The sequence below is a fragment of the Apodemus sylvaticus genome, chromosome 6 (genome assembly GCF_947179515.1).
Source record: "Apodemus sylvaticus chromosome 6, mApoSyl1.1, whole genome shotgun sequence".
Classification (NCBI taxonomy): domain Eukaryota; kingdom Metazoa; phylum Chordata; class Mammalia; order Rodentia; family Muridae; genus Apodemus; species Apodemus sylvaticus.
This window is the reverse complement of record NC_067477.1, coordinates 74,669,565-74,683,607: the sequence shown is the minus strand read 5'-3', so window position 1 is coordinate 74,683,607 and position 14,043 is coordinate 74,669,565.

The window sequence follows — 14,043 nt, the reverse complement described above, 5'->3', positions numbered from 1 at the left end:
ATTACTTTTACTATGTTTAGGTATGGGCCTTGAATTCCTGTTCTTTCCAAGACTTTAAGCATGAAAGGATGCTGAATATTGTCAAATGCTTTTTCAGCATCCAATGACATGACCATGTGGTTTTTTTCTTTGAGTTTGTTTATGTAGTGGATTGCATTGATGGATTTCCATATATTGAACCAACCCTGCATTCCCGGGATAAAGCCTACTTGATCATGGTGGGTGATCGTTTTGATGTGTTCTTGGATTCAGTTGGCAAGAATTTTATTGAGTATTTTTGCATCGATGTTCATAAGAGAAATTAGTCTGAAGTTCTCTTTCTTTGTTGGATCTTTTTGTGGTTTTGGTATCAGCGTAATTGTGGCTTCATAGAAGGAAATGGGTAGTGTTCTTTCTGTTTCTATTTTGTGGAATAATTTGAAGAGTATTGGTGTTAACGCTTCTTTGAAGGTCTGATAGAATTCTGCACTGAAACCATATGGTCCTGTGCTTTTTTTGGTTGGAAGACTTTCTATGACTCCTTCAATTTCTTTAGGCATTATGGGACTTTTTACATGATCTATTTGGTCCTGATTTAATTTTGGTATTTGGTATCTGTCAACGAAATTGTCCATTTCCTCCAGATTCTCCAGTTGTGTTGAGTACAGGCTCTTGTAGTAGTAGTGATGATTTTTTGGATTTCCTCAGTTTCTGTTGTTATATCTCCTTTTCAGTTCTAAGTTTGTTAATTTGGATACTTTCTCTGTGCCCTTTGGTCAGTCTGGCTAAGGGTTTATCTATCTTGTTGATTTTCTCAAAGAACCAGCTCCTGGTTTTGTTGATTTTTTGTATGGTTCTCTTTGTTTCTACTTGATTGATTTCAGCCCTGAGTTTGGTGATTTCCTGACTTCTACTCCTCCTGGTTGAAATAGCTTCTTTTTGTTCCAGGGCTTTCAGGTGTGTCATTAAGCTGGTAGTGTATGCTCTCTCTATTTTCTTTTTGGAGTCACTCAGGGCTATGAGTTTTCCTCTTAGCACTGCTTTCATTGTGTCCCATAGATTTGGGTATGTTGTGTCTTCATTTTCATTGTGTTCTAAAAAGTCTTTAATTTCTTTCTTTATTTTTTCCTTGACCAAGATATCATTGAGCAGAATATTGTTCAATTGTTAGGTGCAATGTGTGCTTTGAGCTTTAATAAAGTTTCTTTTACGAAAGAGGGTGCCCTTGCATTTGGAGCATAGATGTTCAGGATTGAGAGTTCTTCTTGTTGTATTTTTCCTTTGACCATCAAGAAGTGTCCCTCGGAGTCTCTTTTGATGACTTTGGGTTGAAAGTCAATTTTATCTGATATTAAAATGGCTACTCCAGCTTGTTTCCTGCGATCATTTGCTTGTAAAAATTGTCTTCCAGCCTTTTATTCTATGGTAGTGCTTGTCTTTGACCCTTAGGTGTGTTTCCTGTAAGCAGCAAAATGTAGGGTCCTGTTTACATATCCAGTCACTCTATGTCTTTTTATTGGGGCATTGAGTCCATTGATGTTAAGAGATATTAAGGAATAGTGATTGTTACTTCCTGTCATTTTTGACGTTATTTTTTAAATTTGATTGCTTAACTTCTTTTGGGTTTGATGAAAGGTTACTATCTTGCTTTTTCCAGGGTGAAGTTTCCCTCCTTGTATTGGTGTTTTCCTCCTATTATCCTTTGTAGGGCTGGGTTTGTAGTATGATATTGGGTAAACTTGGTTTTGTCATGGAATATCTTAGTTTCTCCATCTATGGTGATTGAGAGTTTTCCTGGATATAGTAGTTTTGGCTGGCATTTGTGTTCTCTCTGAGTCTGCATGAGATCAGCCCAGGATCTTCTAGCCTTCATAGTCTCAGGTGAAAAGTCTGCTGTGATTCTGATAGGTCTTCCTTTATATGTTACTTGGCCTTTTTCTCTTACTGCCTTTAATATTCTTTCTTTGTTTAGTACATTTGGTGTTTTGATTATTATGTGACGGGAAGTATTTCTGTTGTGGTCCAGTCTGTTTGGAGTTCTGTAGGCTTCTTGTATATTCATGGGCATCTCTCTCTTTAAGTTAGGGAAGTTTTCTTCCATAATTTTATTGAAGATATTTGCTGGCCCTTTAGGTTGTAAATCTTCACTCTCATCTATGCCTATAATCCTTAGGTTTGGTCTTCTCATTGTGTCCTGGATTTCCTGGATATTTTGGGATTAAAGCTTCTTGCTTTTTGAATTTTCTTTAACTCTTGAGTCCATGGTTTCTATGGTATCTTCAGCGTCTGAGATTCTTTCTTCTATCTCTTGTATTCTGTTGTTGATATTTGCATCTATGTCAACTGATTTCTTCCCAAGGCTTTCTATCTCCAAAGTTGTCTCCCTTTGAGTTTTCTTAGTTGTTTCTACTTCTGATTTTAGATCCTGGATGTTTTTGCTTAGCTCCTTCACTTGCTTGTTTGTGCTTTCCTGTAATTCCTTAAGAGATTTTTGTGTTTCCTCTTTCATGACCTCAGCCTGTTGACGAAAGTTCTCCTGTATTTCTTTAAGTGTTTTTTTGTGTTTCCTCATTATTGGCTTTTGTATTCTCCTGGATTTTTGTGTTTCCCTTGCAAGGGCTTCTAACTTTTGATCCATTTTCTCCTGAATTTCTTTAAGTATGTCCTTCATGTGTTCCTGTACCAGCATCATGACCAGTGATTTTAAATCCAAATCTTGTTTTACTGGTGTGATGGGGTATCCAGGACATGCTGGTAAAGGAGAATTGGGTTCAGATGTTGCCATGTTGCCTTGATTTCTCTTAGTGACATTTCTGCGTCTGCCTTTTGCCATCTAGTTCTCACTGGTGTTAGTTGGTGTTGTCAATGCTGGACTCACCAGTGCAAGCTGCCCCTTCCCAGGTGGCCTCTGGTGCACAGCTTACCTCCTGCACTGCCTGGAGACAGGGTGTTGTTGTCCAGGCTGTTCAGACCCTGAAGCAGACACCTGAAGGCTCCTACTGGGGCCCACTGGATTCACCAGAGCACACGAACCTCTCCCCGCTGGCTGCCTGGAAGCCCCACTTGCCTCTTTCAGGACCTGGAGATGTGGTGTTTTAGCTCAGGCTGATCTGGATCCAGAAGAGGAGAGGTCTGAGGGCTACCGCCAGAGGCCTCAGGACTGAAGCCTAAGCTCTGTGCCACAGGAATGAGCTGTGCTGTGAGCTCCCAGACAGCCTCTGGGTGCACACCAGGTCTCCAGTACTTCCTGGAGACCGAGCGCTGTGTCCCAGGCTGTTCAGATCCCAAAGCAGGTGCCTGAAGGCTCCAGCTGGGGCCCCTCTGGATTCACCGGAGCACACCGACTTGTCCTGCTGGCTGCCCGGAAGTCCCACTTGCCTCCCCCAGGACCTGGAGATGTGGTGCTGCCGCTCAGGCTGATCTGGATCCGGAAGCGGAGAGGCTTGAGGGCCACTGCCAGAGGTCTCAGGACTGAAGCCCTAACTCCGTGCCACAGGAATGAGCTGTGCTGTGAGCTCCCAGACCGCCTCTTGGTGCACACCAGGTCTCCCGCACTTCCTGGAGACCGAGTGCTATGTTCCAGGCTGTTCAGATCCCAAAACAGGTGCCTGAAGTCCAGAGGCCTCAGGACTGAAGCCTAAGCTCTGTATCACAGGAACGAGCTGTCTCCACTGGATTTTTTTAGTTCCTTTGTCAAATATCAAATGATTGTACATGTGTGGGTTTTTTTCCCGGGTCTTCAATTCTATTCCATTGATCTTCCTGCCTGTCTGCATGCCAGTACCAAACAGTTTTTATCACTATCGCTCTGTAGTAGAGCTTTAGGTCAGGGATGGTGATTCCACCAGAATATCTTTAGTTGTGGAGAATAGTTTTTATATTCTTTATTCCCATAATAATATGCCTATTTCTTTCAAAAAATATAAATTATCTTTGCATTTTCTTATGAGAAATGAATGACACATTTCCTTGCTCATAAATAACCATATTTTTAATACCTATTCCATTTTTATATGTTTTTTTGTGATTTCTCTGATATCAATCAGATTTAACACTCCCTGCACATTGTATATTCTAAGAGGTGTCTTATTGTAACGGGATTGATGATATTGAAATAATACTATCCATGTGCATATAATTACATTTTGTGAAGAAAAGAGTGTGAACCTAAAATGTACATGAGAAGACTCATAGATTTGGTTAAAACATGAGGAAATTCTGGTCAAATTAAATTGAGCAGATTTGGTGACAAGTGGATAATGCCACACTGTGATCAAGTGCAAGGCTTTGAAACAGCAAGGACCATCACACACTGAGAAGTCTGCTAAAATGGGACAGTGGTAAATAGAGAACTGGAAAACAAAATGGCAGTTAAGATTCTTGAAAGTTTTTAAAACTTCCAAAACAATAAGCACGACTGATAGACAGCAGTAGACAAGTAGTACATCAGTCTAGAGATGTACTGACATAAGAATCTAAAGAATATAAACATAGATCACAGTGTAAAGGAGAATAGTGATGCCAAGGCCATCGGATTTCCCATATCTAGTATCTATCTGTGGATATTTAGATAAGAACTGCCTCACTAAATATAGAGAAAAGGAACTTAAGGTTCCTAAGTGTTATTCCTATGTGTAAAGGGTTGATATGTTTTAAAAGCCCAGTCAAGCACACTTGAAAGGAGATAAAGGAGCCTAAGAAAGAATGAGCATCAAACCTGGCTGCATAACAAATGTCTACCAGATTCTGGTAACTTTACTTGAATATTGTTCTGGTTTACTATAATGCTGCTCTGATTTTTATTTCATAAAGACAATGAATGCCAAAGCATTTATCATTAATCAAAGTATTAAAATTCTTTTTTGTTGTTCTGCAAAACCAAATATTCCTTTTCATTTCTTTTTTCTTTTTCTTTTTCTTTTCTTTTCTTTCTTTCTTTCTTTTTTTTTTTTTTTTTTGTTTTTTTTTTTTTGGATTTGATTTTTTCAAGGCAGGGTTTCTCTGTATAGCCCTGGCTGTCTTGGAACTCACTCTGTAGACCAAGCTGGCCTCGAAGTCAGAAATCCACTTGCCTCTGCCTCCCAGAGTGCTAGGATTACAGTGGTGTGTGCCACCACTGCCTGGCTCATTTATTTTTTCAATTCCATGTATCAATGTTGTATTTACATTAGTTCTACAATTTAGACATTTCCAAAGTGTCTTCTAAAGAATTCTCTTCATTCATTTACATGCTATTTTTCACTATTCTATATATGTTCAATGCATTTTTTTCTGTTTGGCTTAAGGCTATTTTGTTGAGGATAACAAAGATTTACAAAGGATTCATATGAGTAGCAAAACACACAGGTTCTTGTAAATTAAAGGTAAGCATTTGGTTTATTCTTTTTATATTCGTGAATGTGCTACAAAAAGTCTTCTTATTGATCAAAATATCTTGGATTACTCAGAAACTTTGAGAATACTATTTGCATCAGTTTCTTGTCTGATAGTGACAAAATGCCTGACATTAAAACTTATGGAAGAAAGGGAAGTTTGACACAGTTTCTGGTGGTTTGAATGAAAAATGTCATCCACAGGCTTCAGTATTTGAACTCTTGGTCCTCAGTTGTTGCTGTTTGGGGAAGTTTACAAAGTACCATGCTGTAGGATATACCTTACCAGTAACAGGCTATGAGAATTGAGAGCCACATGCCACTTCCAGTTTACACTTTTTATGTCACGTGTGCTGGTATTAAATTCCCACTAACATAAGGAAATACGGCAACACAAACAGAATGGAACCAACACTCCCATCACTCCATCCAACTTCCATTGTAGTTCCAGGGAAATGCTAATGATTCCAATAAAACAGACTGGAGCTCATCTCATGCAACTCACAGCAGGGTATTAATTCTATTTAAGCCACCCCACCCCCAGCACACCTCCATCATGCAGGACATTTTGGCAGTGGAGAAGCCTTGAATATCTGGGAAAAACTTTATAGCAAGCAGTGAGTATGTGTGCAAGCATCTAATTGGAGAGGTATTGTGATCTTTAACATAATTGGCTGGTGCTGGGAATCATATCATAAACTTAATTTCTGTTCTCTTCTGCTTTGGTGGTCATTAGGCAAGAGGTAGGCTTGTAACCTGGGGGTGCAGGTCTGTTGGGGCAATAACTTGGAAACACTGGTCTTGTTGAGGGTCTAACCTGGAGACTCTCTTAGTTCAGGTTCTCTAAAATAGAGTATGAATTTAAAAGATTTGGTCACTTACTATGATATTGAAAATCAACAGAATTCAAGATTCTGTAATTCAAAATTTAAAATTGTATAATTTTTTGATAAAGGTAATTTTCTTTGTATATTTCTCATGTTAATTTGTTATATTCTAAGCCCATTCTTAATGTGTAAGTCCTATTAATTCATTGAAATCCAAACAAATACCATTTCTTCTTAGAGTTTTTCTGATTTTCAAATATAAAATATAACAATTTTCTTTACTAATCCTAAATTATTCTCCATCATTTTACATCTAACAACTAGTTTGTTATCTAGATTTTGCTGGTACTTATCAGAGTTATCTTACAGTTAAGGTCTGGCCAAAAAAATTGAGTTCTCTATGAAAAGAAACACTAGATTATTTTTGAATATTTATGTAAAACAACTTCAAACATGTAGAAATCACAACATTTCATTAATTTATGAAATTGTGATGCTATAGTGTACACACACACACACATATATATATATATGTGTGTGTGTGTGTACATGTCTATAAAATAAACCAATATAGCTCATGGTCTTTTCTAATTTAAAGTAATAAGAAAGATTACATAAATTCAATTTTATACATATTAATTAGTATGAGAATGTCAGTCATTACTTTGGAAATATGTAGCAAATCAACATGAATTACAAGGTCAAAAACATATGTAAAGATATTTTAAGTAAACAATATAAGTAGAGTGAAATAACTTTGTTTAAATGTTGGTTCTAAGTAAATTTACGCTAACTTAGGGCACCTAAATTCTGAAATTATCCCAGTTTAATGTGACTATAGACAATAAAGTCCTTTGTACAATAGAACTGTATTCTTGTTTTTTAATTTAACTTTTTATTGGTGATTTTATTTTTTTATATTTCAAATATTATCCACCTTTTTCGTTTCCCCTCTGCAAACCTCCAATTCCATCCCCTCCTCCCTGCTTCTATGAGGTGACTCCCCCACCTTCAAAACCACTCTTGCCTCACTGCCCTAGCATTCCTTTTTTTTTTAATTTATTGATATATTTATTTACATTTCAGATGATTTCCCCTTTTCAGGACCCCCACTCCCCGAAAGTCCCATCAGTCCCCTTCCCTCCCCCTGTTTTCCCACCCAACCCTTCCCACTTCCCTGTTCTGATTTTGTTCTATACTGCCTAGCATTCCTTTATACTGGCATTGAGCCTTTTGGCAGGACCAACGGTCTCCCCTCCTACTGATACCAAATAAGGTAATCCTCTGCTACATCTCCAGCTGCACCATAAGTCTCTCCATGTGCACTCTTTGGTTAGTGGTTTAGTCCCTGGAATCTCTGGGATGTCAGGTTGGTTGATATTGTTCTTTTTCATATGGTGTTGCAAACCCCTTCAGCTCCTTTTGTCCTTCTCCTAAGTTCTCCTTAGGGGTCCCCTGCTCTGTCTGATGGATGGCATCTGCTTCTGTATTAGTCAGGCTCTGGCAGAGCCTCCCAGGGACAGCTAGAACAGGCTTCTGTCAGCAAGCACTTCTTGGCATCAGCAAGAGTGCCTTGGTTTGCTGTCTACAGATGCTGTAGATCCCTAGGTTGGGCAGTCTCTGGGTGGCTTTTCCTTCCATCTCTGCTCCGCTTTTTGTCTCTGCATTTTCTATAGACAGGAGCTAGTATTTTTAAGGTGGGTGGGTGTCCCATTCCTCAACTGGGGCCATGTCTAACCTGTGGATATGGTCTCTACAGGTTCCCTCTCCCCTTTGGTGTGTGTTTCAGCTAATGTTGTCCCTGTTGTATCCTGAGAGCCTCTTGCTTTTCTAGCATCTGGGATTTTGTAGTGACTACCCCTAGTTCCCCATCTCCCACTGCTATATACCTCCATTCAATTTCCCGATCCTCTATACTTCTCCCCTGCATCCTGATCCTGCACCCTCTTTTTTCTCCCCTCCTCTCTCTTTTTCAGGTTGCTCTATTACTCAACCACTCATGATTAATGATTATTTTGTTCCCATTGTGGGAAAACAAGATAACTTTAGGAATGTGTGCCAAAGAAGTAATTTCAAATGAAGATAAAAGCTGATAGTGAAGATTTTCTAAGAAACAGTTTATACTTACCCAAATTAAAATACATAATTAGTCATATATCTTCTATTGCAAATCTAATTTATGTTATACCTGTATTGTTATTGATTGGAATTCATATACTAACTTTATATAAAAAAAATCAGACACCATTATTCTTGGACTTCAGTTATATTAAGCCTGAAATAAACTGTTGGATAGGGTAGTTAAATAGGCAAGATGTTAGGGAAGAGCTGTTTGAAAATTTGAGGGGTACAGTTTAGTTATGTTTATATTTCATTGTATTACATATACAATTCTGAAAATGATAATGAAAAATTTCAAGACTTAAATAAAAATATGGAGGCATAATAAATAAAGGAAAGAAGGAAGCAGGGAATGAGATGTGGAAGAAAGGGATGGATAGAGGAAGTTAGAAAGAAAACAACTAAAGGAAAACAGAAGTGAATGAACAAAGATCACTACATTATTCAAGGCTCTTTTCTCAGGCGTCTATCTTACTTGATGTGCTTACACATGCCATTGCACATTTTATTGTTGTTGTTCTGTTAATGTTTTTATTTAACTTTTGTCTTTTTTTTAATGATGCCCTCTTTCCAGGTTTCATGGACTATTATTTCTTCTTCTTTAAGCCCTGCTCCAGACTAATGTATCCTCTTTTGTACCAAATTGTCTAAGATCATTTTCTAAGATCCGGATTATATCAGAACAAAGCATTTTATACTCAAGTCTTTCTTTGTGATACTGTACTGGCTGGTTTTGTGTGTCAACTTGACACAGGTCGGAGTTATCCCAGAGAAAGGAGCTTCAGTTGGGGAAGTGCCTCCATGAGATCCAGCTGTGGGGCATTTTCTCAATTAGTGATCAAGGGGGGAGGGCCCCTTGTGGGTGGTACCATCTCTGGGCTGGTATTCTTGGGTTCTATAAGAGAGCAGGCTGAGCAAGTCAGGGGAAGCAAGCCAGTAAGAAACATCCCACCATGGCTTCTGCATCAGCTCCTGCTTCCTGACCTGCTTGAGGTCCAGTCCTGACTACCTTTTGTGATGAACAGCAATGCAGAACTGTAAGCTGAATAAACCCTTTCCTCCCCAACTTGTTTCTTGGTCATGATATTTGTGCAGGAATAGAAACTCTGACTAAGACAAGTATTGTATTATATTTCTCCATGATTGTGTGGCTATGAAGTCATACCTTCAATAGAATGCTCAGCAACCTGTTTCCCAGTCTCGGAAGAAACTCCCTCTTAGCCTTCATTGAATGTGTAGCATCAATCAATTAACTTTACATAAAATGGTGAAAAACAAGCATTTTCTTTTACTGTATAATAAGTAACATTCTACAAAACAGGATCCTAACTAAACTCACATCAATTGCCAATCAATATTATCTTGTAGAAAAACTACATTTTTTCATATAAAAGTGATCATTTGAAATTCGAGAAATTGCCAGGGTTTTCATATGCACCATGAAGAAAAATATATGAGAGTAAAAGTAACTGGACAGGTCAGCAATTGTTTTAATTTTTAGGGCATGCATAATACCTCAAACTAAGTATCTGATACTAACCAAAAAGAATTCCAATTTTAAGAAATAGATTCCCAAATTAAAGTTTCAGTCTCAGTCAGAGTTTCTATTCCTGCACAAACATCATGACCAAGAAGCAAGTTGGGGGGGGGGAGGTTTATTCTGCTTACACATTCACAGTGCTGTTCATCACCAAAGGAAGTCGGGACTGGAACACAGGTCAAGAAGCAGGAGCCGATAAGGAAGCCATGGTAAGATGTCACTTACTGGCTGGCTTCCTCTGGCTTACTCAGCTTGCTCTCTTTTTCTTTTTCTTTTCCTTTTCTTTTTTTGTTTGTTTGTTTTTTTGGATTTTGGATTTTTCAATACAGGGTTTCTCTGTATAGCCCTGGCTGTCCTGGAACTCACTCTGTAGACCAGGCTGGCCTCGAACTCAGAAACCCGCCTGCCTCTGCCTCCCAGAGTGCTGGGATTACAGGCGTGCACCACCACCGCCGGGTGTCTTTTCTTTTTTTATTAGATATTTTCTTTATTTACATTTCAAATGTTATCCCCTTTCCTCATGCTGCCCTCAAATTCCCATCCCTCCCCCTCACCCCACCCTGATCCCGCTCATTAACACATCCATTCCTGCTTCCCTGCCCTGGCATTTCCCTATACTGTGGAAATGAGCCTTCATAGGACCAAGGCCCTCTCCTCTTATTGATGTCCAACAAGGCCATCCTCTGCTACATATATGGCTGGAGACATGGGTCCCTCCATGTGTATTCTTTGGTTGGTGATTTAGTCCTTTGGAGCTCTGGGTGTACTGATTAGTTCATATTGTTGTTCCTCCTGTGGTGCTACAAACCTCTTCAGCTCCTTAGGTCCTTTCTCTAGCTTCTCCATTAGGGACCCAGTGCTCAGTCCAGTAGTTGGCTGAGAGCATCCCCCTCTGTCAGCTTGCTTTCTTATAGAACCCAAGACTACCATCCGATACCACCCAAAAGGGGCTGCCCCCTTGATCACTAATTGAGAGAAAATGCCTTATAGCTGGATATCACGGAGGCATTTCCTCAAGGAAGGTTCCTTTCTCTGTGATAACTCCAGCTCCTGGAGGGTTGACACAAAACCAGCAGTACAAGGTATTTTTTTAAATCTGGTCTGTCAGATTTAGTTTTTGAGAATGTGTTCTTGCATTCTGCTCAGTTCTTCAGTAAGCCATAATCAGGTCTTTTGTTTTGTTTTGTTTTGTTTTCGAGACAGGGTTTCTCTGTGTGGTCCTGGCTGTCCTGGATCTCTCTCTGTAGACCAGGCGGGCCTCGAACTCAGAAATCTGTCTGCCTCTGCTTCCTGTGTGCTGGGATTAAAGGCGTGTGCCACCACTGCCCAGCTATAATCAGGTCTTAACATTTCCCAACTTGAGGCTGCCTCACTCCATTCTCTGCCTCTGTTGTAGTTCTACATTCTTTCTTTCCAATATCTCTTTTCTCACTTTATATAATGGCTCATTTATCCCAACATATTGCAGTATCTCTTCACTTTGCTGTTTATATCTGTCTTGATTATGTTTCTAAACAATGTCATGTTGTAAAGAAAATCTAACATTTATGAATTGAAAATATCAATCCAAAGAGCCAGTTCAGCCCTTAACTATCTCCCTTATGGACTTTCAAGGTCAATGCCATTCACGAATCTTTCTAAATAAACTGTCAAATTTCAACTATGTATCACCATACCATCAATTCTAAATGCAATAAATATTTTTAACAAACTCATATAAATTAAATTTGGCCAAACTCAGAAATTTTTCTTATCTATTTTCTATAAAATCAAAACATAATCTATATGATTTCAAGATATAATGATAGGCCTAGCAAAAATATTCTCATTCTAAACAAGAGAAATTTGACAGAAAATAGTTGTGAATGATAATTATTCTTGATTCATAACAATGTAGAAATTACTACATTCAAATACCAGAAAATAATATTGGTATTGGGAGGTCTGCCTACTAGAATGACATTTTCTAATTATTTGATTTTAAAATGGCATCACTGCCTTCTCACACTACAGTCTGAGAATCCCTCCTGAACTGTGCCTTTGTCTCTGGAACCTATGTGTTACTTACATTTGACAGTACAGTGAGCTGTCTATAAAGGTCCACGTCATGAATGCGAATTTGCTTCATTGTGGTGTGACTGTGATGATGCAAAGCTTCACATCAAAGACCTGAGACTGAAATCAAGCTGATCATTTCAGAAGGGCCAGACAGAGGGAAGGAGGGCATGGTTCCTGGACAGGGTAAATCTTTCAAGAACACACTCACAGTGATCTACTTCCTTCAGGACAGTTCTGGCTTTTACTTTCCAATATTCCTATATATTCACCAAATATATATTATCAGTGAAAGTTTTTGTCAGAACCTTCATAAATCAATTATTAATCACAGGCACAAAGACTTTGAAAAGTTAGTTTTGGGATGTTGATGCTTCATAGTCAATTGTAAAAGAGTATTTTCTAAACTTTGCTCTGTCTCTGATCTTTCCATATAGACTGGGGGAAAAAAAGGCTTGATTTTTATCTGAAACACTATAATCCAAATCCCTATGATCACATGTTATTGTCCTTGAAAGTGTATATCTTTCTACCTAAGAATATGAATCACTTTTATTGAAGTAAGTTTCCTCCCCACCCTAACTCAATATGACCTCATTGTACTTTCACTTACAATGGCACTATTCCCAAGAAATGTCATATTCGGAAATTGCCAAATCAACCTTGTAAATCTTCCACATTCAGCTTAACAAGACATTTCTCTCTAGCTCTACTAAAATGGTTGATTGGTTCCATTAGTCACACATTTATTCTCTCTGGTAAATGGATGTCCAGACACAGCTCTGGCCTGTTACAAGAATATACTAAGTAAGGATACTGAAAAGTTTCAAAACCTTCAATAATTGTTTCTTTTCCCTGAAATATAACTTCTTTTTTTTCATTTTTTTCTTATTACCATATAAGAAAAAAGTTTTGCTTTCTAATTTTTACTTGAAGTCCTCCCATAAAAAACATGTAATTCCAGTACTTACAAGTGTAGATTTTTACTTACACTGAGGTTTTGTAAAAGTAATTTTGTAACAGAAATCACCTTTTTTAAAAAACCTGTTTCCTTTAGGAAGAATGCAAAACTAAGAACCAAAACCAAGGAATAAACAAAGCAAAACAAAACAAAACTGAAACAACAAAAACTTAAGTAAAGCCAATATAAGCAGTAGATAGCCTATTATTCTGTAGGAGTGTTAATTAGTCAATCTAGTATTTCTTCCTGTTCACAGCAGTCCTCTTATCTTCTGTAGCAAGTACATTGTTTATTATATTTTTGTAATACCTCTTCAAAATCAATTTACATTTTTGAATTCATTTAGCAATATACATTTTTTTTGTCAAGTAACCAAGAGGTTTTCTGCCTTCTGCCTTTTACATAAAGTATTTCAGGAATTTTGGCACTATGACACCACCACATTTCCTAGTTTCAAAATATGTGCTCATTTCCTAGGGCTTCTATAACCAATTAACATTAATTTTTTTTCTCTAAGCAACTGAAGTACATGACCTCATATTTTTAGTGGCAAACTTCTGAAATAAATATGTTAGGAGGCTACTGTCATTCTGAAATCCTTGGATTTGTGAGGGTGGGGGGTGTGTCTATGCACACGCACGCGGGCGCGTGCGTGTGTGTGTGTGTGTGTGTGTGTGTGTGTGTGTGTGTAAGAGTGTATGGGCATGTGTGTTTTGTTTTTGTTTTTATTCTTATTTTCCTTTACATTTAGCAGCAGTTGGCATCCCCTGGCATTCCTTTGTTTTACTGGGATCACTGTAACCTGAGTTTTTATGATCACATGGTGATATACCTATATGTATTGTATCTGTTGTCACAGGTATATACAACATTTGTATTAAGGGCCCCTACCCTACCTCAATGTAACCTCCCTATAAATTCATCTGCAATGGTACTATTCCCAAGTCTTGTCAGATTCTTAGATAATGGAAGGAATACTTCAAAATATATTTCTTTGAATACAGAAATTATAGTACTATTTAAATTAAATGTTAGGAAAGTATCTCTTGTAGAGGAATTTAAAGCTAGCAACTTGACTGCTCTGACCAGGGATAACATCCAAATATATGGTCTGATGGAATACAGACATATTACACCTTCATCCTTTTAATCTCTCTGTTTTATATATATGGTATTTGATATTTGATA